The sequence below is a fragment of the Pteropus medius genome, unplaced genomic scaffold (assembly GCF_902729225.1).
Source record: "Pteropus medius unplaced genomic scaffold, Ma_sr-lr_union100, whole genome shotgun sequence".
NCBI lineage: Eukaryota > Metazoa > Chordata > Mammalia > Chiroptera > Pteropodidae > Pteropus > Pteropus medius.
In genome coordinates, this window is record NW_024349519.1 from 12,115,527 (window position 1) to 12,143,368 (window position 27,842).

At 34.7% G+C, this 27,842-nt stretch overlaps 1 protein-coding gene across 4 annotated transcripts in view; it reads right to left on the bottom strand.

Moving 5' to 3' along the window:
• Positions 1-26,146, bottom strand: part of CCDC91 (coiled-coil domain containing 91) — a 354,495-nt gene extending 328,349 nt beyond the window's left edge. For 2 of the 4 annotated variants that reach the window (XM_039882423.1, XM_039882425.1), the window contains exon 1: positions 25,924-26,145. The gene's annotated coding sequence lies outside the window, so the exon portion shown is untranslated. Of the gene's footprint in view, positions 1-25,923 lie in introns of all 4 variants that reach the window. The other 2 variants (XM_039882427.1, XM_039882429.1) reach the window with 2 other exon arrangements.
• Positions 26,147-27,842: the final 1,696 nt, after the last annotated feature.

A 27,842-nucleotide genomic window follows, 5' to 3' on the forward strand; every position in this document is an offset into this window, starting at 1 on the left:
ATGTTAGATGCCTGAACAAAACAGGTTCTTTTAAAAAAGTACACGAGAGAGGAATAATGCTAACAGGCAATCAACAGTAACCAACATAGGACATTCTTATTTGCAGGTTTTTCTAGCTTTGGGGAAATTTTAAACATTAATTTAATACAATGAAGAACAGGCTTGAACAATATAAACGCCTATTTCCTTCCTCAAATAACCAAGTGACAACATCAGAGATCAGTGCTGTTTTACATGCCAAGAGAAAAATTGTGGTATCAATTTGTAAGGTTATCACTCAAGGTTATTTTGTTGGGAATAAGATGGTGAGAGATGCCAATACAGTGGAAAGTACACTAGATTTGGAGTCAGGTTACTGGGCTCTAGTACAAAATCTTCCCATAAATTACAGTGTTATCACAGATGGTCACCTCATCTATCTAGGTTTCAGTATCCTCCTCTGTTAAAAAGTTCAGAGAGGTAATCTTCACGTCTTCATTCTAGTTAATTCCTAATTATAAAATAATGTTCATTTATTAATTAGAGATTTATGCAGACTATTTAAATTTGTAATTCTGAGCTAACCAAATCCTAAAGATGCCTTCCAAGACTATAAGCTGGTGACACGAAATTTTCCAACAAAAGTTCAGTTTCATGAAAACTTTCACTGTGGCCAGAAATGTAAATAGCATAATGTTATAACTTCTGAAATAACTCAAGAATTTAATTCAATTTCTCTTTAAACCCAAATTATTAAAAGGTTACAGTGTACCTACAGAAGCAAACCCTTACTGTTGGATAAGGGAACGGAAAATGACAGAAACCTAACCACTTTGAAATGCAATTAAAGACAAGATTTCTAACCACTAAGCATAAATGAGGAAGAAGATGGGAATCAAAACCCAATGAGAAAGCTGGAATTCAAGTCACAATCAGAAATTTCTTTATAGAGTAAGAAATAGGGGGGAATACCCGCCAAAAGTAAAACCAGAATATTCGCCTAGAAAAAATTAAATCTAAATGTTTCATGAATTTCTCTTAAAGGCTGTTAATTTATACTAAATTGATAGAAATACCTTCCAAAAACAGGTTGGTGACAGTAAGAAAGGAAACCAATACCCTGCCCTTTGAGAACCTCGAATTCATGGATTTTGGCATACTAGACACAAATCATATGGGATGACTCTGGATAAAACTCCAACACTTCAGCCAACTGCATTATGACCTGGAGTTGGTTCTTCTCAAAATTATTAATAATGAATAATACTTACACAGGATACAAATGATTGCCAGGAAAAAATGCACTTCTTTGAAACAGTTTTTAAAACAACAAACCACCCACAGAAACCACATGGGCACAAAATGAAACGATTCTGGTCACTGATTTGTGGAGCATTTAAGCACTCCTCAAGTAAAAGATTCAGCTTTAGGCTCTCTTTCTGGGACAAGCAGAAGATCCATGAAAATACCTGATTTGGAGCTATCAAGAAAACAGTGCAAACATACCTCCACTGGCCTAAGGCTCAAGAGAAATAATTTTCTCCAAAGAGATCCTTGCAGTTTTAAAACTAATTATTTGTTTTAAGAAGATGTTTCTTTTCCTCACAGTAAGAATCTAAATAAAGCTTGAAAACTCTAAAAATAAAATAAATCTCAAAGTGCTTAACATTAGAATATTAATGGCATATATGACATATAAGTTAAAACCTCCTGGAATTCTCAAGTTAAAATCCAAAACTCCCTACTCTCAGTAGTGGCATCATTAATACATAAGGATACTCAATTTATCAAAGTATACAATAATACCCTAGTGAAATGGTATACCTGAGAGGTTAGCTTCGAAAGAGAAGTAATAAATATAGAGAAAAGGACAGTGCTCAGGAGACAGGCAAAAGAAGAAGGCAGGAGATGGGTATCATATAGTTGCACTAGAACACTAGAAGCTGGGCTGGGTAAATTAAATAGGTAAAGAGGCCCAGAAAATGAAAGCCAAATGAAACCAGAGCCAAACACAGTCTAACGTAGAGCATTTCCTAGGGAAAAATACAAAGACTCAAAAATTTCATTTAGGTACAGAAACATCAGATAGATACTAGATATATTAACAGAAAATAGAAAGTTTATCTTGACCCTCAATATCACAAAAAAAACCTACCCAATCTTTTAAACGAGTGGAAAAAGAAATATTTTTTTGCCATGGCCTGTATTGTATTGTCTCTACAAGATGTAAAAAGAACAAAATAAAAACTCAGCAGCGTGCAAAAGCTACAAGTTTACATAAATCTGCACACACTCTTCACCACACTTTTAATTCCCTAACAGTGCCATAAAAATTGAGGATTTTCCCCCTCTACTTTTCCTTTGGATAGGCTGACAAAATTCAGCTTCTCAAAGCTTGCATAACCTTGATGAACACATATAATTTCCAGAAGAAATGATGAATGGAAAAATAAATGAGTTTCCAAGAGAAACAATTTTAAATTGTGCATATCTATAGTCCCTGTCCTTTAGAGATGATGTTACTGGTGGTATCTGTTACCACATGGATGAATCCTAAAAATACCAAAGCACTGGAGCCATCCAAGTGCAACTGTAACTATGTTATAAACTACAGTTTCAATAAAATGGAAAGGATAATGATGGCAAAGATGAAAAGCCCTGGGATTGCCACCTAGCCAGAAAGAATACAGATCTGAAGAAAGATCAGATGAGACTCAATTCAGAAAATGAACAGGGAACCTCTCAAGTATACTGAGAATCTCTAATTAACCAAAAAGCAAAAAATTTGTACACCAAAATTCCACACATTATGGTAAAATAATGTTTTCTAAATAACTGCTGAGTACAATGATCTATTAAAAATACAGAAATGAGAAATATCTGATTTCTCAAGGTTTACTAAGAGTAGGCAGTGACTTGTTTAACATATAAGACACAACCATAAAATATGGTTCATATTCCAAATGTATAAATTTTATGCAAAGATTTAATGGCAGGTTAAGAGTAGGGACTTATTTTATAAGCAGAATATAAAGTATACTTGATAAAGTATAAAGTAGAATAAAAGATTAAAACATAAACAAAAAAATAAAGCACTCATTTTCTTAATATCACCCACTCCTAGAGCATCGATTATCTTCTTCACTCTGGTTACTTCAAATGAAAATATGATCAAGGTTGGAGGATAGTTTAAATTCCAGTATACATATAGCATTCTACTTACAATCAAAATAGAGACAAAGGGACCAGATTTAATCTCCCAACTGAAACAACTAAAAATCTTGACAAAATATATGAAACAATGGTTTTCAGATACAGGACAACAGGGCTCAAATAAATGACTTGAGGTTTCTCCTTAAGAAACCCGAAAATCTAGAGCATATCAAATCCAAAGCAAGCAGAAGGAAGAAAATATAAGATCAGAAATCACTAAAATAAGGAATGTATAGACAGAAAAATTAAAGAAAGCAAAAGATGATTATTCCCAAATATCAATACAACTAATAAACCTCTACCCAAAAGAGCAACAAAAAAAGGGAAATGATACAATTTACCAATATCAGAAACAGAAAAACTTCAATATCAGCACATTTCTGGAAATCATACAGACATTAAAAGTATAATAATGGAACATTATGAAAAACTTTTTGGCAATAATTTTAAATATTTACATGAAATGTTCAAATTCCTTAGAAGAGAAAAAAACTTACAAAAGTCATGCTAGAAAAATAAATAAACTTACTAGACCTGGATCTATAAAAGAAGTTGATTTCATAGTTAAAACCTTTACACACACATACGCACACACACACAACTTAAGGCACAGAAGGCTTTACTGGAGAATTCTATGAGATTCAAGAATGAAATATGAATTTTTCACAAACTCTTTCAGAAAATAGAGAAGTGACTGGTATTTGGTTTTCTCATGACACCAAAAACAGACACATTACAAGAAAATACAAAAAAATATCCTATACCAATATAATGCAAAAAACCTTAACAAAATTTTAACAAATCAAATCTAGGAATATATAAGGACAATGTATCACTAAAGGTAAGTTTTATTCCAGAAATGCAAGCTTGGTTGAATATCTGAAAATAAATCAATATAATTTACCCTTTAAAAAAAACCAATATGATCATCTCAGTAAATGCAGAAAAAAAATTGACAAGACTCAAAACCTATTCATGAAAAAAATTCTCAGCAAACAAAGAACAGAAGAAAATGTCTTTATTCTGATAAAGACTGTACAAAAGGAAAGAAATTCACAGCTAACGTCATATTTAATGGTCAAAGATGGAACACCTTTACCTTAAAATCTTGAAGAAGGCAAAGAAGAATGCTCTCACCAGAGGACCTGGCTAGTGTAATAAGACAAGAAATAGATATAAAAGGCATACAGACTGGAAAAGAATTAAAACTGTCTTTAGTCACAGCCAATGTGACTACTTATGTAAAAAATTCCAAGAAATCTGCTAGAAAATTATTTGGAGAATACAATGTCAATATAAAAAATAAATTGTATTTTGTAGACTAGAAGTCAATGATTGAAAATTAAAATAAGCAATATCGATTATAATAACATCAAAAGTTTGAAATACCTTGGGACAAATTTAACAAAATACGTGCAAGACATACATACAGGTCAGACAATTAAATATTTTGCTAATTCTCTCCAAATTGATGTAAAGATTTACTATAACCCTAATTAAAATCTCAGCAGCCTATATTGCAGGCATTGTCAAGCCGTTTCTAAAATGCACATGAAAAAGGAAAGACTCTAAATAGCCAAAACAATTTCGAAAATCAAGAACAAAGTTGACTCACACTACATGATTATGAATCTTACTGTAAAGCTAGAGTAAATCACTGCAATGTGGTAAAAACAGAGTCCAGAAATAGACACACACATATGCCACAAAATTCCCAAGATAATACAATGGGGAAAGAATAGTTTTTTGAGTAGTTACAAAATAAAACTTGACACTGACATTGTATCATACAAAAAATATTAACCTGAAAGAAATAAGAAGCCTAAAAATAAAACCATTTAAACTGCACAACTTCTAGAAGAAAACACTGGAGAAAATCTTTTGAGACCATGGGTTAGGCAAGGATTTTATAAACAGAACAAAAGAGGACAAACCATAAAAGAAAAAGAAAAATGTGCCATTAAAATTAAACATGTCTGTTAAAAAACACGTTTGCCTGTCCTCACTTCCAGAGTCTAAATCAGTAGATGGGGTGACATTTGAAAATCTGCATGTATAACGTTTTTTTGATGCCAGGGGTTGCTGGACCAGCTTAAGGGAAACACTAATTTTCTGTCCAATGCATTAACAAAGGTAATGGCTCTTATAGAATTAAGGGAGGAAGCACTCAAGGCTGCAGGTTTTTAGTTACTATTCTTGCTATACTGTTTTAGTTACTATTCTTGCTATGCTCTTTCCCAGTGGTGCATTGTCTAAAATGACTAAGCCCATTCCTTGAATCAAGGGGTGAAGGAAACAGACTTTAAAAATACTGTGGGTCTAGGAAAGCAATATGGTTGTTCTTCAAAAGATTAAACATAGAATTATCATAAATTCAGCAATTCCACTTCTGGGTATATATACAAAAGAACTGAAAACAGAGACTGAGCAGATAATTGTACGTCATGTTCATAGCTTCATTATTCACAATAATCAAAATGTGAAAATAAATGTCCATCGATAGACAAATGGATAAACAAAATAATATATATACACAGTAGAATATAATTCAGCCTTAACAAAAAATGAAATTCTGATACATGCTAAAGAGATGAACCCAAAGCCATTAGGCTAAGTGAAATAAGCAAGAATCAAAAGGACAAATATTACATGGTTCCACTTATATAAGAAACTGAAACAGTCAAATTCATAGAAAGAAAAAGAACAGTGGTTACCAGGAACTAGTGGGAGGGGAAATGGGGAGTTAGTAAATGGGTCCATAGTCTCAGTTTAGGAAAATGAAGACATTCTGGAGATTGACAGTGGTGACAGTTGCACAACAATTGTGAATGTATTTAATGCCACCGTACACTTAACACTGTATTTAATTGTACACTTAAAAATTATCAGTAAAACTAGGCTGCCAGAAACTGAGAAAGTTATCAGGCACACTCAAATTATAATCAACTTTTTGCTTAGTAAGCTTGTCTTACTTTTAAAGTTTCTGTCATACCATCACCTTTTGTCCCCCAAAAAGCCTTATTTTTTCAGATGTCACATGACAGAATGATTACATATTGTTTTGATTTTTTTCTCGGACATTAACCCAGCCTGCCCAGCGTTGACCTCATCATGCCTATGCTTATCACTTCTCCCCACTCTTCTGCTGGTAATCTATCCCTAGAGATCCGAAAGTCCCTTAATGATCTGGCTCAAATTTACAACATTTCCAGTCTTATCTTCTGTCCCTTCCAGCCATTCTGAAAAGTTTGCCATTTTTTTTTTCTGCACAATAATAAATAGTTCATTATTAATACATTAAGTTCATTATTAACATGTATAATATTAATATAGTTCATTATCGCAAACAATAACAATAGTTCCTTAAGAAACACTTGTTTTGATTGACTTAATTTGATTTCTCAAATGCATGGTAAATAATATGAAGCATACCTGTAACTAGGAATATAAAATTAGGTAGTCAGTTCAAAATTGCTATTTCAGAAAATTTCCTAAAAATTTTCCAAGACCTACATACAATTTAAATATGCACAAACAAACTTGGTTGATGTGCAACTACTTCAACACTAGGATATTTAAATTACATGATAAATTGGAGGATTCGCTATTCCCAGGCAATTTAATTTGAAACATATACATATGGATATATCCGTGTTTATATATACATGTATTCAATTATGTGTCCTATTCAGTGCTAACTAACATCTCTGCTGTCAATATCACAATATTACCATCCAGATCATTTCTGCATGTTTCCTGGTAATATGTTAAGAATTTAATCTTGGCCATAATTTTCTTATGAGAGAAAGGTATATCAACTATGAAACAATGGTAGTAATGTGAATAAAACTGTAATTCTCCTAAGTATTGGTTCCTTCACTATCATTACAACAGATTCTCTGATGCTTATGATATTATCTTCATGAAACTCTAAATGGCTAAAACTAAGAATCTCTTAAAATGAAAGTAACATTCTATTTACATCTCTCACTATGACTCTCTCAACACACATATACACTGGAAGTCATCAATACATTTCAGCTTTATCAGTTTCACAGATGAAGAGCAATTAAAACAGTATTGCTCTAACCAATTGTCCATTATGTAATTTTAACAATGGATAAGAATATTTAACTGCATAAAAGAATGTTATAGTCTACACACACAAACACACGCCCCAGCTTCTCCACATATATAACTAATTAGTGGTGTTGTACTCATTGTTATGGTTACCTTCCTCCTAGGCAGTTGAAAATGATGGCAATTCATTACATATAAGCCCTCCAAAAGATGGCACATTTTTCTTGATTAGAATAACTGAGTTCTAGGCTATTCTTGAGGCACAATATATGTTTTCTTTTAATTATTTGAAACCATGTTAAAGTAATTGAATTGCAGGAGGAATGAGGATTTGCTCTGCTTAGAAAATCACTATACATTTTCTAAGCCTGAGAACCAAGAAAAGCTTGCTATATAATTCAACATCAGAGACACAGCGAAACTCTACTGAGTGTTGAGGGGGAAAAAATGTTAAGAAACAATCTGCATATTTCCAGACCTCAGCATTGCTACACAATCACAATGGAAAGAATGTGTGGTAATTAACCAGCTTTAAATGCTGAAAGTATTCAATCATTCTTTTTCCTTAAAAACTTTTTTTATAAAAGAGGAAATCCTATAGTCTTCATCATTACTGCTTCAGTTTATTTTACTTTTAAAAAAATGAAAACAAACTAAGTACTGAGTAGTGCTATTCATGGGTTTCTCCATTTTTTTTTTTTATTAAAATGGAATCCATATAGGATTCCATTTTACTATTCTCATTATATTTCTCCTCAGTGTATCTGATTAACGTATTAGCTTTCAACAGGGAAAATAGAGGCATAATGGCTATTTTCCATAATCTAAAATGAGATTATGTCAAAATAAAAGGTCAAAGAACAATAGCTATAACAGTACCTGAGTTTTACCAAATACATTTAAGCCAAAAGCCAATATTTGTCAGTAATCTTTACTGACTGTTATTAAATGTCAATATACTTGGTAATATAAGTGTACTGTTTGAATGTGTCTATGACTAATCTAATTCTGAGGTCTTAGCTTTGATTTCTAAGAGCTTTAGTATAAATTTTCCTTATAGCAGGACTCAGCATCTTAAGCATTTTATTATTTTTTTCATCCCCCTTCTATATAGTATATAGTCATTTCTTTACCAAGTTGGCTTTGGGATACTGTAAGAAATTAAGGCAATTTATAAACTACAAGGCCACTCTTCTTAATAGACACAATGGTAAGATGACCATACATTCTTTAAAAATTTTATTAGCTCCATATTTCACATTCCACCATGACAAAGACAACTTGTTGGTTGTACCTAGGAAAGGAAATACTCATTTTTACCACTATGGTGACCGTATTATTAGTAAGGATCCTCCAGATACATATACAGAAAGAGAGAGAGAAGAATTAGCTTGTGAAATTATGGCTGAGAAGTCCCCAAACCTGCAGTTGGCAAGCTGGAAACCCAGGAGAACAAATGGTATAGTCTCAGGTCAAGTCTGAAAGCCTGAGAACCAGGAAAGTTGATGGTATAAGTTTCAGTCCAAGTGCAGAAGACCAATATCCCAGTTCAAGGAATAAATATATGTCTTTATAACAAAATGACGAAATACTCATGACACAGTCCTTTCTATAACTGATAACATGGTTATAAGCTGGTATTTATAACTCCCTTCTTGTACTATCCATTTTTTATTCCTTTCGTCTGCAGCAAGCACTTTAGCTGGTCATGGTTCTTTACCTGGTAAGGTGACCCAAACTTCATTCTTGAAGGGTCTGGGCCATCAGCAGTCCTCCCTAAATGGGGTTGTTGTAGTTCTGTATTGACTTTAATCACAAGGCATGGTAATATTAAGAGATGCCCTAAGGGAGCTCCTGTATTTCAGACATACTCTTCCTCACCTCCATTGGGGAACAGCAGTCCAATTTCCCCTTGGTAGTCGAGATCAATCTTCTGAGCAAGCACAATAACTCCCTTCTTTGCCTATTGATTCAGAGGCATGAGAAGTCCAAAGTGGCTGAGCAGCAGTCCTAACTTCCTGGAATCACTGTTGTGTCTCCTGGTGGAAGCATTCCTCCCTTTGGAACTAAGACCTCTGGCCCAGGAGAGCTTAAGGTCATGGAAACAGAAACCCAAAATTTTGCTAGTGGGTCACTAGCGGGTAACAGTGAATGGTGCCATTCCCATTTCCATCCCTTAATTCCTGGACCTGTGAATCCTGCCTATGGGAAAAAGAGTACCATATATTGAATATTAATTAAGAGCATATACAACCTTCTTCTAGAGAACCTTGCCCCAGTCCTGCAAGGTACTGTCACCTAGCTGGTGCTGTAACTTCATCTTCAAAAGGCCATTCCACCATTCTATCAGGTCAGCTGCTTCAAGATGGTAGGGAAGATAAGACCAGTGAATTCCATGAGCATGAGTCCACTGTTCATTTCTTTTGCTGTGAAGTGAGTTCCCTGATCAGAAAGCAGTGCCGTGTAGAATACCATAGTGGTAGATAAGGCATTCTGTAAGCCCACAAATAGTAGTTTTGGCAGAAGCATTTCATGTGAGGAATGCAAAACCATATCCAGAATATGTATCTATTCCAGTAAGAACAAACAGCTGCCACTTCCATGATGGTAGCAGTCCAATGTAATCAACCTGCCTCTAGGTAGCTAATGATTACCTCAGGGAGTGGTGCCATATCGGGCATTTAGTGTTAGTCTCTGACACTGGCAGATTGGGTACTCAGCAGTGGTCATACCCAGGCAGGTCTTAATGAGTTGAAGTCTATGTTGCTAAGCCCATCTGTAACTTCCATCCCTGACAGCATGGCTACTTTGTTCATAAGCTCAATGGACAGTGACAGGGATGGGTGGGGAAAAAGGCTGACTGGTATCCATAGCACAGGTCATCCTATCTATTTGATTATTAAAATCCTCCTCTGCTGAGGTCATTCTTTGGTGAGCATTCACATGGAACACAAATATCTTCACCTTTTTGCCCATTCAGAGAGATGTATCTGCATATCTCTTCCTAAATTTCCTTGTCATCAATTTTCTAAACATGTTCCTCCCAAACCCTTGATCATTCAACCAAACCATTGGTCGTAGCCAATGAATCAGTATACAATAGCCCATGTAGCCGCTTCTCCTTCTAAGCAAAGTGAACAAACAGTTGCACTGCCTGAAGTTCTGCCCACGGGGAGAATTTTCTTTCACCAATGTTCTTCACTGATATTCCACAAAGGTACTGTAGTGCTGCAGCTATTCATTTTCAGGTGGTGCCTGCATATCCTGCAGAACCATCTATAAACCAGGAATGAGACTTCTCTTCCTCTGTCAACTGATCTTAAGGAACTTCCCATAAGGCCATAGGTGCAGTCTAGGAAAGAGAAGACATGATAGCAGAGTAGGGATCATGGACATTTGATCCACTTCTCATGTAACTTACTTGTGCCCTCAGGAACTACTCAGGTCTGATCAGATATATAAAACTTTCATTTGATAATGTAGTGGTAGTGTGTGCCTAGTTTTATGGCTTAGTGGATCAGATACTACTCATCTCATGATGGGCAGTTCAGGTTGCATGGTAACTTGGTGGCCCATGGTTAATCAATCAGTCTCTAAGGCCCAGTAACAGGCTGATGGCTGTTTCTCAAAAGAGGCATAATTATTCACAGAAAATGGCCAGGCTGTGGCCCCAGGGCCTAACGGCATGCACTGTGATTCACCTAAAGGGATCTGCCAAAGACTCCAAAGAGTATCCCCATCTGCCGCTGACACTTCAAGCACCATTGGATATGCTAGATCATATGAGACAAGTGGCAGAGCTGCTTGCACAACAACCTGGACATGTTGCAGAGCTTTCTCTTATTCTGGGTCCCACTCAAAACTAGAAGCTTTTGAGTCACTCAGTAAACAGGCCAGAGTAACACATCCAGTCAGGAATATATTGCCACCAAAATCCAAAAAGACCCACTAGGCATTTTGGTTGTAGGAAGAGCCAGATGCAATAATTTATCCTTCACCTTAGGAGAGATATCTTGACATACCCCACACCACTAGACCACTAGAAATTTCACTGAGGTTAGAAGACTCCTGAACTTTTATCAGATTTATTTCCTACTCTCTGACATTCAAATGTCTTACTAACTCCAATCAACATAATGGCATCAATGTAATGAACAAGTGTGATATCTTGTGAAAGAGAAAGGTGATATGGATCCACACAAACTAAATTATGACATAGGACTGGAGAGCTGAAATATCCCCGAGGTAGGACAGTGAAGGTATATTGCTGATCTTGCCAGATGAAAGCAAACTACAGTCAGCCCTCTGTATCCATTGGTTTTGTATCCATGGATTCAAACAACCATGGATAAAAAATATTGGGGGAAAAAAATCCTAGAAAGTTCCAAAAAGCAAAATGAATTTGAGAGCACTACACTGAATTTATGCAAATGAAGTAATGTGTAGGCATACCCTGCTATAACCTATATGCAAATATAGGTTATGTAAAAAAAAAAAAAAAAACTTTTTTAAATAAGGGACTTGAGCATTTATAGATTTTGGTATCTGCAGGGGTCCTGGAACCAATCCCATATAGACAGTGAAGGACTACCACATTTCTATTGGACCTTATTGACAAGGACAGAGAAAAAGATATTTGCCAGATCAATAGTTGCATACCAGGTACCAGGAGATATGTTAATTTGTTCAAGAAATAAAACCATATTTGGTATGGCAGCTGCAACTGTAGTCATCTATTGGTTAAGCTTATGATAATCAACTGTCATTGTACAAGATCTGTCTTCTGCAAAAGCCAAACAGATGAATGGGGATGTGGTGGGAATCACCATCCCTGCATGTTTAAAGTCCTTGATGATGGCATTAATCTCTGCAATCCCCCCAGGAATGAAGTATTGCTTTTGGTTCACTATTTTCTTAAGTAGAGGAAGTTCTAGTGGCTTCTATTTGGTCCTTCTCACTATATTAGCTTTCAATCCACTGGACAGGGAATCAATGTGGAGACTGTGCCAGCTGCTGGAATATCTATTCTCATTTTGCATTCCAGAACCAGGAAAATAACAGAATGGATTTGAAGGAAACGATCATCCCAATCTCTTATACAAAACTGGATATAATATTCACAATTATGATTCTCAGGTACTACAACATGCTAAGCCAGTCAGTTAAATGCTGGAGGAAGGAAGGAGTTCAGTTACTTTTAATTACTAAGGAATTAAAATCCACAAGTACAAGTCTAGAGATTTTTATCAAATCAAAACAGAACAAAACAAAACCCTGGGCTTCTGGTTGTCTTTCTTTACTAGGAAATCCCATTAACCAGAAAATTTAATTTCTCTAAATAATATATCCAAGCATAGCACATAATAAGTGTTCGGTAAGTGTTTCTTTACTGAAGAATGATTACTAAAAGTAATCATTTAGGCAATCTAAATAACTTTTTAATCACAACTCACAAGCCCTACATAAAGATTTCCTCTATTTAAATTGATCCAATTATATAAGATGAAATGGCATAATAGCTAATAGCGCTCAGTGGCCATACAAGACAAAACAATACTGAGTATACCTAAAGATTTTGCAAAGTCATTAAACAAGTAAATGGCAATATTGTAACAACAAACATCAATAATAACAAATCATGAGGAGGAGGGAGAAACTGATTTGCAGAGTTGAAACTATATACATATTTTTAAATGTCTACTTTTCAAGTAAAATTATGAGATATGCAAAGAAGCAATAAAGTATGGCTCAAACACAGTGGGAGGAAAGGCAGTCAATAGAAATGGCTCCTGAAGAAACGTAGACATTAGACTCATTACATAAAGACTTAAAATCAACTATATTAAATATATTCATAGATATAGTCTCAAATCACTAAAACCATGCCTAAGAAGCTAAAGGGAAGTATGAAAACAATGTCTCGCAAAACAGAATATGAAAAGATATAGGAATTATAAAAATGAAACATGGAAAATCTAGAGTTGGAAAGCATACTGAAATGAAAAATTCACTAGAAAACCTCAGAAACACATTTGAGTTAACAGAAGAAAGAATCAGTGAATTAAAAGGTAGGTCAACTGAAATTATCCATCTGCGGAACAGAAAAAGAGAAAGAGGAAAAATTAACAGAGTATCAAAGACCTGTGGAAAACCAACTTATACATACATATACATAATGGGAGTACCATAGAGGAGAGAAAGAAAGGAGCGACAAGAATATTTGAATAATGCTAGAAAAATTTGATGAAAAACAATCTATACATCCAAGAAATTCAACAAATTCCAAGTAGGATAAACTTAGAGAACCATACTTTAATCTGTTGAGATCAAAGTTTCAAATGCCAAAGACGAAAGAGAGAATATTGAAAGCAGCAAGAGAGAGGCAACTCATCACATACAAGGAATCCACAATAAGATTTTTAATGTGATTTTTCATAAACAACCATAAAGGCCAGAGGCAGTGGGATAACACATCCAACGTGCTGAAAAGGAAAGACTAAGAATTCTATACCCAGTAAAACTAATCTTCAAAAAATGATATCAGAACTTTCCCAGATAAACAGAAACCAAGAATTCATTACCAGCAGATCTAATTTATGAGAAATACTAAATGAAGTCTTTCAGCCTGAACTAAAAGGACAATACACAGAATTTGATTCCACATAAAGAAATAAAGAGCACCAGTAAAAATAATTACATAGGTAAATATAAAAGGCAGTACAAACACAACTAGTTTTACTGTTCTTCAATTTACTGTGCTTTGCAGACACTGCATTATGTACAAATTGAAGGTTCATGGCAACCCTCCATTGAGCAAGTCTACTGATGCATTTTTCCAACAGGCTCAGGTAATGGTTAGCATTTTTTAGTAATTAAATTTTTTAATTAAGGTAGGTACAGTGTTATTTAGACATAATGAGGTTGCACATTTAAGAAGCTACAAAATAATGTAAACATAACTTTTATATGCCCTAGGAAACCCAAAAATTCAGGTGACTCACTTAATTGCAATATTCAATTTATCATGGTAGTCTGGAACTAAACTTGCAATATCTTTAAGATATGCCTGTATAATGATACATTTATTTCTAATTCTTTTTGTATCCTGATTTAATAGACAAATATACAAAGGAAAACATACAAATATGTGTTTATGGACAAAGTAAAAAGATGTAGTTTGTGCAACAGTAGCACAAAGGAAGGGGAAGAAATGGAACTATACAGGAGAAAACTTTTTATAAATTTGAGATTTAGTTGGTATTAATCTAAACTAGACACTGAAGAGACAGTTATAAATTAAGATGTCATTTGTAATCCCCAGGGCAACTACTAAGAAAATAACTCAAAAAATAAATAGCAAAAGGAAGAGAGGAATTAAATTTGACCCACTAGAAAATATCTATTTGATACAAAAGAAAGCACTGATGGAGGAATTAAGGAACAACACCAAAAACACTTAAGATATACAGAAAAAATAGTAAAATGGCAAGTCCTATCTTGCCAGCAATTAGATTAAATACACATGGGTTAAATACTCTAACCGAAAGTCAGAATTTGGCAGAATGGATAATAAGCATGATCCATCCAGGTACTGTCTACAAGAGACATACTTTAGATTTAAAGACACAAGGAAAATATTACACACCAGTAATATGTGGGGGATACATGAATAGTTCATAATCAATATGCAGAATGGTATACTATTAACAACCAAGGTTCAGTGCATCCATTTTTTTTTAAGTCCATAAGTTAATCAAAGATCTGATTTTCATTCATCCAACAATTATTTAACAAAAACTAACTGTGTGTCACTGAAGAGTATATGATCAACAAAACCATTGTCTTAGATTAGGAAAAAATATCTATATACAACATAAACTACAATAAAAGTTTAAAAGTATTGATATCTCATGCCCATCCCTATGCTTTCATCTCCTTACATGTCTTAGCTCCTAATTCAAAATGTCTAATATCAACTTCCCTTACTCATCATTCACTTTCCCTTTTATTCATTAACTCAATAAATATTAACTAATACCCATGATGTTCAAGGTACCTGCTAGGTGCTATAGATATGATGATAAGCAAATTGGTCCTTGCCCTCACGGACCTTAGACTGGCAAAGAGAAACAGATAAGCTGTAAAAATACATGCAACTACATAAGTGGCAAAGACTATGGGGAAAAAAAAAATCAAAATTTCTCTAGAAGATAAGGCAAGGCTTTCCACAGGAAGAAACCTTGAGTTAAAACCTAAAGAATGAGTAGAAGACACTTCTAGTTAAATATGGAATAATAAACATCAATGTTTACTACCATTCTCTTCTAATACTCCACCAAATGACAGATATATGAATAGGCAATTCACAGAATTATTTATATGACCAAAGTGGGAAAATATCCTATATCACTAGTAATCAGGGGCAGAGATAATGTTAATAACAATGGGACTTAATATATCCATCTGATTAACAACGAAATGCAAAAGTAATTATACTGAGTATTAGCAAGGATGAAGAGCCACACTCTATGATACCAATGGTGAGAGAAAAATTGTAACAATGACTTTGGAGAGTTAACTTAATAATATCTAATTTGAAGATGTTCATATCCTAAGAACCAGCAAATTCTATGGCAGACCCTAGAAAAATTCTTTCGTGTACACCAGAGAATATGAAGAAAATTCATTGTCACATTGTTTAAATAGCAAAAAGGTATGAATAACATAAAGGTCCTTTAAGTGATTAATAGTTAATAAAAGCTACATGACATTATTAATAAGCTAGTGTTATATGCATCAACATGGATAAATTTCATAAATGTATTATTGAATGAATAAACTAGCAAAATACATAAAATATGACACCAATTTCATTAGTTTTTTTAAAAATTAAAACATCTTCACATACTGTTTATGGATACACGCCCATAAAGCTTAAAAGGCATGTAAGAAATAAAAACTACAACTTCAGAAGAGTGCTACCCTCTGGAGAAGGATAGAAGAGGATGAGTTCAAGAGTTTAAATAATATCAATAGCAATTATTCGTTTTAAAGGAATATGAAGCAAAGGGCAATGTTAAGATTAGGAAAAAGTGGTCAGTATACTAGGTGTTAATTAATATGTTAATATTTGTAAAATCCTTGGAACAGTGTCTAGCACTATACAAGTGGGTGCTAAAACATGTATACTGTATTATTATCTAAATATTTAAAATATTTAACTAAAACTTTTCATAGAACACCTACCTCATACAATAGACAAACTTAAACTCAAAATGAATTAATGACCTAAATATAAGAGCTAAACCTATAAAATTCTAAGACGATATAGGGATAAATCTTCATGACCTTGAATTTGGCAATGGATTTTTAGATATGACACCAAAAGCACAAGCAACAATAAAAACATATAACCTGGACTTAATTGAAATTTAAAACTTTTGTGTATCAAAAGACATTATCAAGAATAATAACAGACAATCTACAGAATGGGAGAAAATATTTGCAAATCATATATCTAATACATCTAATAAGGGTCCAGTGTCCAGAATATATAAAAAACTCTTAAAACTCAACAACAAAAACAATCCAATTTTAAAATGAGCAAATGACCTGAATAGACATTTCTCCAAGAAAGATATAAAATTAACCAAAAACACGTAAAACAACCCTCAATATCATCATTAGGGAAATACAAATAAAAATTAATGAAGTAGCAGTTCACACACACTAGGATGGCTATAATCAAAACAATGCAAAATACCAAGTGTTGACAAAGATGTGGAGAAAATGGAACCTTTATACATTGCTAGTAGGACTGTAAAAAGGTATATCCACTTTGGAAAACAGATTGGCAGTTCCTCAAAAAAGTAAACACAGAATTACTACATAACCCAGAAATTCTACTCCTGGTTATATGCCCAAGAAAACTGAATACAAGTCCTCAAATACTTGTACACAAATGTTCATAGCAACACTAACCACAACAGCAAAAAAGATGGGAAAATCCAAATGTCCATCAACAGATGAATGGATAAACAAAGAATGAAAAATGTGGTATATATGAATACAACAGACTATTATTCAGCCTTAAAAAGGAATGGAGTATTGATACAACATAGATAAGCATCAAAAACATTAAACTAATTAAGGCAGACACAAAAGACTGTGCACTATATGATTCCATTTACATGAAAATATACAGAACAGGTGAATCCATAGAGACAGAAAGCAGACTGGTGTTTGCTAGAGGCTGGGGAAAAGGGGAAAGAGGGAGTGACTGCTTAATGGGTGCAGGGTTTCCTTCTGAAGTGATGAAAATGTTTTGGAACTAGAAAGAGCTCCACAACATTGTGACTGTACTAAATGCCACTAATTGTACATTTTAAAATGATTACTTTTATGTTATGTAAATTTCACCTCGATTTTTTAAAAAGTTAAAAAAAAAATTTTAATGTTTGAAAAATATCCAGTGCAGTGCCTGTTGCTATTATTGCCACTATTATATACTGTTATGTACACTGGAATATATGTTTGCAATAATTGGGCCATCAACACAGGTAGTCATTGTTATATTTGTGAGATTGACATAACTGCTTTAATTCCAAAATCTTAAGTTCTGACATTTCACTTTCTTATGACAGCTTTGCATCCTTCTATTTCCACTACTCTGTCACTCGCACTGAGCCATCCACTCACCCTTATTGAAATTTCCAGTATCCCAACCCCTCTTTATTCTCACAGTCTATCAATAACTCCTCCTATCTAACTCATAACTTTCTGTCACTATGTTGTTATTTAAAGATTTTGTCATATGACTCCAATTTCTTCCTTAATTGTTCTTTGCCCTTCTAAATGACTATTCTTTCCACATGTCTAATATGGTGTGTTATACACTCAATATATAGTCAATAGATGATTGATTGCTTCGTTGGTTGATTGATTGATTGATTGACAGACCAATGTTTGGATTTCTTTAATTGGCAATAGCCAGTCTGAGGAACAGAAAGAAAAAAGAATGAAGAAAATGGAACAGAGCTTCAAACACCGGTGAGAAACCATAAAACATGCCGACATATATACTAAAGGAATTACAGAAGAAAGGGGCAGAAAGAATATCTGAAGAAGTAATGAACAAAAATTACCCAAAGTTTAAGTTTACTTCTCAAAGTATGTACACATACACACACACACACACACACACACACACACACACGCACGCACGCACTCTGGAATGTTTTTTAAAGTACGGAAGAAGTATATGCTGATAAAGAACCAGATCCAGCCTTCACATTGTGAACTATGTACTGAATTATTTTGCTTAGACAAAAGTAACTATAATATCCATGGCCCTTCTATGTGAGAGAAAAAAAAAATCAAAAAATTCAATGTATATATAATTTCGCTTGTTTATAAGATTTTTCCATTCCTAAGTATTTTGTAGGAATTATGCAACAAAACAATATTTTGCAATCTGAAAAGACTCTGAGTGGTCAGAGCACTTCTCATCGATCATACGGTAGTCACCTTTTATGTTCATCACTGTGACACTGAGAATAATAACCCTGTGCATTCCTTTCTTCTTCTATTGATAACAACTGAAGCAAGATCACAAACACCCAACTTTGGAAATATAGAAAATTAACTCAGTACACCAATGAAAATAAAGTCGTCCACTAGGTTCTTGCAACAAAAAGTATTATCATTCTTGCAACAAAAAGTACACGTATTCTTAATTAACATAATAACTAAAAAAATCACACGTACTAAGTGAGCAGTGACATCTTAAACACCATTTGCTTTAAGCAAAGCTAGTTCTACAAAGAAATTAACAAAATGTCTCTTCTATATAACAAGAGAAAAACTTAAAATATCTAAATGCCTCATGAAAACCAGTTATTAAACAAACACTTTTCCCACTCAGCAAAATAGAAAAAAATAAGTATTCATTTCAACTTGTCTTCTGAATCAGGGTGGCCCATTTAATGCCATTCAGTTTTCACAGGCTTATTTTCAATTTTTCATGCCCAAATTGAGCAAACTGAATAAAAGGTATAACCTCATTTTAGGTTGTCTTTTATTAAATTCATAATTAAAATTATATTTAATCTCACCTTTAATCATTATTTTTTATTGATGTCTAAGCATGTAATTTTTTAATAATATTCATGTAAGCCCCTGTCTACCACTGAAGCATGTTCACAGATTAACGGATCTTGCATAATACTGCAGAACTGTCTTCACTATAATTGCAGAATTTCTTAATTCTCATAGTATAAAAGTAAAGCATCTTGAAATGATCATGTAGATCCTGTTTTACCACACGGTTGGACACAACATAAAAGGCAATTTGGCTGGCCTCTCCTTTATCTAGGCCTACTTTTGGTAGAAGATGCACATGGTCTATGTTAGCAAGGCTGGCAAAGGGAAAAGAAAGCCAATCTTCTCTGAAGAGCAGGAAAAAGTGATTTCATACTTTACAAGACAGTAGTTATTTTATTCATATAATTAGTCTATATGTGTTGGACAGCACTAGGTAAATACCAAAATGTACATACTGTTCTAAGGAAAAGAGTTTTATTAGAATTATAACATGTTACATTTTAAAGCAGCTAACATTATCTCTGGTCTTCATCAATTAAGCCTATAATAAAAAAATTCTCATTTCAAATTTTGTTTAAATCGCTGTATCCTCTGCTAGTGACAGTAAATGTATCCCTAATTCTTTAAACAGGAGTCTATGGCATATAGCAAACAATAGTCTTTGTACCACTTATTAGGGATTGATGAAGTGGGAAAAAAGTACAGATCAAGAAAGGTCTAAAATAATTTAAAATTACAAAATATAAAAGAACAAATTTGTGTAAATATTTTAGAAGGAACTGATACTATCTCATATTGGTTTATTAATTTGCTTAAAAAGTTTATTCTAAGTATTAAGATTAATAGACAGATTCAGAATAAGCACAATACATATAATATGATTATAAGAATTCAATATTGGTAGTGAAATCTATGAATAAAAGCACAGATTCAGGTATATTTGTGATCAAATCCCAGCTCTATCACTTACTATTAATGCAACCTTGGATAAGTATGCTCACTTCTCTGAGTCTTGGTTATCTTGTCTATGGAATTGGAAATACTACCTAACTCAAAAGGTACTAATTGGAATTCTATTAAACAACATACATAAAGATTTCTGCATGATTCTAGATACAAAGATTATTTCTCTAATTCTTATTGAAAGAAGAACATGGATAGAATATTACATTAAACAGAATGCATCAGGAATTCCATTTAGATCAATGGCAGCAAAATAATAGTGTGAGTCAAAAGTTACTTAATTATTCCAAACTCTAAATCTGTAAAATAAATGGTCTGAACTAGATAAAATTTAAAGAACTCTGACTTCCTGAAATTCTAAGATTTGACCTTAAAGTGATGCCCAAATCATCAATGACATTGGGTTTTCTCTCCAAAAGTCAATTTCTCTCTAAAATTTATCACAATAAATTGCCTAGAGGACAAATTCCAAGAACAGCAAATAAAACAAAGACGCAATGTTAATTAAAAATCTGAAAAAAAATTTCATAAACTGAGTGAAAACCGCATTTTAAAAAATGAATTTAAAAAATCTTATCAAAGTTAGGCACAGAGATTTTTTTCTATTTTTTATTAAATTTATTAGGGTGAAATTAGTTAATAAAATTATATAGGTTTCAAGTGTACAATTCAATAATACATCATACGTATACTGCATTGTGTGTTAATTTTAGGGAGGAAAACGTAACTATTTTAACTACAAATCAAGAACTTACAAATGATAAAAATTGTATTTACAAAAAATCTACAGTCAACTACTTAACAGCAAAATATAGTATGCCTTACCTGCTAAGATGAGAAACAAGGCAAGGATGTGTGCTGTGACTTGTCATATTCAACATCATACTAGAGGTCCTAGCCAGTGTAATGAGACAAGAAAACAAAAGGCAAACAGATGGAAAATATATTATATAAAACTGTCTCTATTGACGGACAAGACTGTCTACACAGAAAATCCCAATGAGTCTACGAAGCAACCAGAACTAATAAGTGAATTTAATAAGGTTGATGATTCATCAATACAAAATATTAAATCACCAATGTAAGCAACTGGTAATTGAAATTTTTTTAAATTACCATTTATAATAGTAGCAAATAACCTGAAATATTAGGATACTGCTATAACAAAATATGTGCAAAATTTTTATGCTGAAAACTTCGAAACATTAATGAGGAAAATCAGAGACCTAAATAAAGATACTTTACTAATGGATTAGAAAACAATATTAAGATGTCAATTCTCTCCAAGTTTATCTATAACTGTAAAGCTTGCCCAATCAAAATCCCACAATGTTTTTCATAGATAGACAAGCTGATTAAAAATTTACATGGAAAGAAAAGGAGCTAGGATACCCAAAATAATTTTGAAAAACAACAACAAAGTAGGAAGACTCAGACTTTCTAGTTTCAAGACACACTATCAAGCTACACTAATGAAGACAATGTGGTTTTAGCCAAAGGAGAAAGGCATTGTAACAAAATTGAGAATCCAGAAATAGATCCACACATACATAGTTAATTTTTGACAAAGAGAACAAGAGAAAACAGGCAAATAGGAGAACTACAAAAACAACCAGAAAACAATTAACAAAACAGCAATAAATACATATCTATCATTAATTTTTTCATTGTAAATGAACAAAATTCTCCAAACGATAGACATAGGGTGGCTAAATAAATAAAAACCTGACCCGTCTACATGCTGCCTACAAGAGACTCACTTCAGATCTAAAGAAACACACACTCTGAAAGTGAAAAGATAAAAAAAGATATTCCATACAAATGTAAACAAGAAAGCTGGGATAGCAATATTTATATCAGACAAAACAGACTTTAAAAAATATTGTAACAAAAGACAAAGAAGGGTATTACATAATGATAACGTGGTCAATCCAATAACATTTATAAATATTTATGCACCCAACACAGGAGCACCTAAATATATAAATATAAAAAGCAAATATTGACAGATGCAAAGAGAGAAATTAACTACGATATGATCCAAGAATCCCATTTGGGGTACATAGCTGAAGGAAATTCAATCACTATCTCAAAGAGACATCTGCATCTCATGTTCATAGCAACATTATTCACAAAAGCCAAGACACAAAAACAACCTAGTGCCTATCAAAAAATGACTGGATAAAGAAAATGTAATATGTAGATATGTACATTTATATGTAAGTAGATAAATAGATTGATAGAGAAATATTATTTAGCCATATAAAAACAGCATGAATGGACCTTGAGGGCATTATGCTAAGTGAAATAAGTCAGACGGAAAAAGACAAACACTGTATAATATCTCTTAGAGGTGGAATCTAAAAAAATCCAAACTCATAGAAATAGAATGTAGAGTTGCCAGAAACTGGAAAATAGGGGTAATGGGAAGGATATTGGTCAAAGGGTAAAAACTTCTAGTTAAAAGATGAATAAGTTCTCGGGATCTACTGTATAGCCTGGTGACTAATCATATACTTGAAAGTTGTTAAGAGAATAGATCTTAAACATCATCACAACGACAAAAAATAAGGTAATTTTGTGAGGGAATGGAGGTGTAATTAACCTTATCCTGGTAATTATTTTGCAATATATAGTGTATCAAATCATCACACTGTACACCTTAAAATTACATGTTATATGTCAATAATATCTCAAAAAAGCTAGAAAAAAATGCAGAAGCAAAAAAAAAGATCTGAAGAGACACTTCCCCAAAGAAATGCATGGATAGTCAAAAAAGGAAAATGCAGCTATCAATGATATATCACTAAGTACCTATCAGAATAGCTAAAATAAAAAAAATTTAAAAAATGACAAATGCTGACCAAGGTGTGGAACAACGAGAACTGTCAAACATCTTCGGTAAGGAAAGCAAAATGAAACGGTTATCTCAGAAAATAGTATGGTAATTTCTTATAAAGTTAAACATTTGCCACATGATCCAGGAATATCACTCCTACACATTTAACCAGAAGAAATGAAACATGTCTACACAAAGACCTGTACATGAACATACAAAAAAACTGTACAAGAATGTTTATAGCAGCTTCATTCCTAAATGAAAAAAAATGGGGAAAAAAACCTAAGTGATAGACTGATAAATAAACTATGATAATATTCATACTACAAACTAGTACTCAGCAATAAAAACAAAACAAAGCACTCATAAATACATCAACGTGGATGAGTCAAAAAAGCATTAAGAAACCAGAAACAAATTCTACATCCAGTAGGATTCCATTTATATAACATTCCAGAAAAGACAAAGCTATAGGGACAGAACAGATCAGTGGTTGCCAGGACCTATGGGTGAGGGGAGGGGAAAAAGGGAGAAGGCATAAAGAAACTTTTTGAAATGGAGAAGTCCTTTGCCTGGATTGTGGTGGTTCCAGGACTCTACGCATTTGTCAGAGTTTATATTTATAAGTTAAAAGTGCTTTTTAACTTGTAAAACATATCTCAGTAAACCTAAATTTTAAAAGACGGAGGACATGTCCTTTTGAAAATTATGCATCAAATTAAATGAGGTACATTGAACTTACTGGGTATGAGGGTGGGGGAGAGACAGTGAGGAAACCAAAAATCCTTAGAAATATTGCAAATCGAAAAAAGAATTATTAGTAGTAAAGAAGAAGAAACATATACTGATACAAAGAGTTGATCTAAAGAGAGTTGCCATTATTTGGACAGAAAATAACAAAATTTGATGAGCTCTCAAGAAAGACCAGAAGTCACAAGGAACAGGTTGATAAAGGAGCACCATAATTACGAGCTAAAATTTGGAAACGTACTCTAAACACTCCCCTTCCAATTTACTAATGGAAAAGGTCTCACCCACCCCAATGTGTCCCTACTCCAACTTCTGCTATGAAGAGAAAGATGATAAATTTTCAGATAACTTCTTTATTAATAACAAATCTTACATCTACAGCTAGGGGCACAAGATGAAATGCCTCTTACTAGGCACATTCCTATTTGTCCATTTAAGCTCCAAACCAGCTAAACTGGTAACCATCTTTCTTCTTTTACTGAAAAACAAAACAAAAAAACGGTGCTGTCCCCTCTGGTGACTTTCTATAGTTTCTTTTTATCTAGTATTAAGATGATTAAAATAAAAAACAAAAAGCTCTCAAGTTTTGAGTTGATCACTTCAATAAGATACATTTCTCAATTAACAAACGTTAAAAGGTAAATTGTAACTTTCATCGCTTTTGTTTCTTTTATGTTTATTCCATTTGGTTTATACGGTTGCTAAGAAACCAGTTCATAATAAGATTTCCCAGCCCACAGAACAACCTCCTAGCCTGCCTGGAGGATACCAAACATTATAACCAGAGCAATTCTCTAGCACATAATTTACGGGCTAGCCAGCGCCACACAGGTGCACTCTCCCTGGCATTCCCCCTGCTCCATTTATCTAACAGGTACAGTACAGCTAATGCAACAGAAATTGTAGCAGAGGGCAAATGAGATGATTTTAAGTGTAGCGCTCTCCGATGGCACAAAATAAAGCGAAATTATTGTCAGTCCGTGTCACTCCACCCAACTAAATATTCTGGGTATTTCGCCTTAAACTGTGGGGTGAAATTTTAGCCCACCCCAATTACTCCACCACGCAACATACAAACTATTTCCAAAAGTCATCATCCAACTACCTCTCTGATAAATATTTGGAAAAGGCGGCATCTGCCCAGTTCCGAGCGAAAGGGAAGGAAAAGAGTCGGAATTCTTAAGGGGCGGCTGAGTCACCTACAGCTGTGGCCAGAACTTTACCCTCCAGGAAATCAGGCTCTGCCCCAACTCTCATCAGGGAAACAAGTGAGAGTAGCAGCAACAGTAGTATTATCCTACCAGAAAAACACTCGGCGAGCTTTTAAAAGAGCTGTCATTCCTTAAAGTGAAGCCAATATCGGTTCCCCGTCCAAAGCTTTCCTCCGCAGCACACAACACGGGCAGATGGAAGAAATATCTTTATTGTGCGGTATGCGGGCGCACTTACTGGGGTAAAGGATGCCTCACCACTTGGAAAGTTACTGCCTCCTGTCTTAACCCCGAAATGTCACTTTTATCTCAACATGTGACCCAAAGTAACCATAAGGAAATGTGGCTGACAAGCACAGCAGTTTCTGCCCGGATGTACTTGGCAAAGTAGAAGCAGAAACATATACCGGGCGCAATCGTGAAAACTTTACAAGAATCAGTCTCCGCTCGGTGGGACTTTCCGTGACACAATAATCACGTGTAGTTGTGCGTAAACTTTCGAAAATATTCGATTCTGGAACGTGGATGGGGGTGAAACCTGCCGGGGCCGAAACTCGCCGGCGAGAGCAAGTGCAGGTGGGCATTCGCTGCGAAAGGAGCGAGGCTGGGTTCCAGCTGGCGGCGGGTCACGCCCCCTGACTCCGGCCCCGGCGACCTCGGGGGGTGAGGCGGGACGCTCTCCCTGCTCGCGTGGGGCGCTGCGAGCGCGCGCCCAGGCCCCTCCGGGCGTGCCGCCCGCCTCGCGCGGCCCCGGTACCCAGGCCCGGAAGGCGAGCGTCGATTTACCTGCTCCCTGCTCCCGCTCACCGTCGCCGCCGCCGCCGCCGCGCTGCTCACCCACGCTACTAGGTGAGCCACCCCCAGCACACAGAAGGACCCACACGTATACACCCAGGGCACGACCCCAGACCCGCGAAGTGGGAAACCGCGGCCCCAGTAACACAAGTAGGGGTAGCCCACACACTACCCGGCTTCGGAACCCTCTGCCCCCGGAAGTTGATTTCCACCAAAGGCCCGCCCAACGCTGCGCCAGTCACTCAACGCAAACACGCATGTCACGTGGCCCCAGGTTGAGGCCAGAGCTGAGGTTCCCATCCTCAGAGCCAGGGCACCCTTGGTGTGAGTGGTCCGGTCAGGGTTTCCCCTAAAAGGGAATGACTCAGAAGCTACCTCTTGTTAGTTACAGCTTGAGTGACAAGTCCAGTTCCTATGACTAATTCATGCAAATAAAACTATTCCCAAAATGACACTTCCATCTGGGGCTCTGTAGGATTGTTTTTAAGAAGAGCTGGGCCTAAAGTCTTCACCACTTCCAAGCAGAGTTCAGTAAAAATTGAAGGTGAACTAAATGCCTGACTAGTAAATGCTCAAGAAACAGTTGACTAGCCAGCTAGTCTATCTCATCTTTGCATATCTGAACTCAGAACCACGGTAATATACCAAGGCCGAAAGCCTCGCCAGACCACTGCTATATGACTTCAAAGAACGCTGCTCTAGATTTACTGCTTATCTTCAACTCCAGAGCATAGCAATTTGTACATGTCATCTCTGTTTCAAAGACAGTTTATTTTCAGCTGTCAAGCGACCCTCTTTTTCCCAAGACTTTAGGCAAATAGTTTCTGCAGGAGAAAAAGAAAAAAGAATGACATAACTGATAAAGTTTAATTCGAAAGAAAGCATTTTTTTTTTTTTTGGTCCATTTCAGACTGTCAACAGCTATTAGAAACAGTCAACTAGTAAGACACTTGTTAAAAATTTTTCCTTTTTTTACATGGAAGGAATCTGGAGAACATTTATTTAACAATTTTTAAATGAGTGTATACTATATGCCCAGCACTGGGCCAAGTTGTAACAATCTAAGAGTGAACAAGTTACATTCAAGATCTCTGCCTTCTAGAGTTTACAGTCTAGTGAGAAAGACAAAGAATTTGTGAACTTTGAGCATAAGGCTCTAGAATATTCACATTCATTGTTTAACAAGCATTCTTTAATATTTTGGCAACATTATTTTCTCATCTTTCCATTGAACTAAATTGGTTTAAACCTGTAATAGTCTCTGATTTGTACTGGAGGTGGCAAATGTCAGGATTGCTGGTGAGTAAAGCTAGTGAGTAAAGCTTCATCTGGGTTTGCAGCAGCTCCCCAGCACTAGCATCACTGCCTCAGCTCCACCTGAGATCATCAAGCATTAGAGTCTCATAGGAGCACTGGTCCCTGGTGCCAATAAGTTTGGGGACCACTGGTGTGTTGTACTTTGAAAGTTGCTAAAGGAGTAGATCTTAAAAGTTAGAACTGACCCCAATGATAGCAGAAGAAATGAAATAATAAAAATTAGAACAGAAATAAATGAAACAGAGAACAGAAAAATAAGAGAAAAGATTAAGTAAGAGTCGGTTCTTTGAAAAGACGAACAAAATTTACAAATCCTTAGACTAAACAAGAAAAAGTAAAAGGGCCTAAATCAACAAAATTATAAAGAAAAATGGAGATATTACAAATGATTCCACAGAAATTCAAAAGGATCATAAAAGGTTACTATGAACAACTATATACCAACAAACCAGACAACCTAGAAGAAATGGAAAAATTCTTAGGAACATACAACTAAACAAGATTGAATCAGGAAGAAATAGAAAATCTGAATAGACACATTACTAGAAAGAAGAATTGAATCGGTAATCAAACATCTTCCAACGAATTAAAGT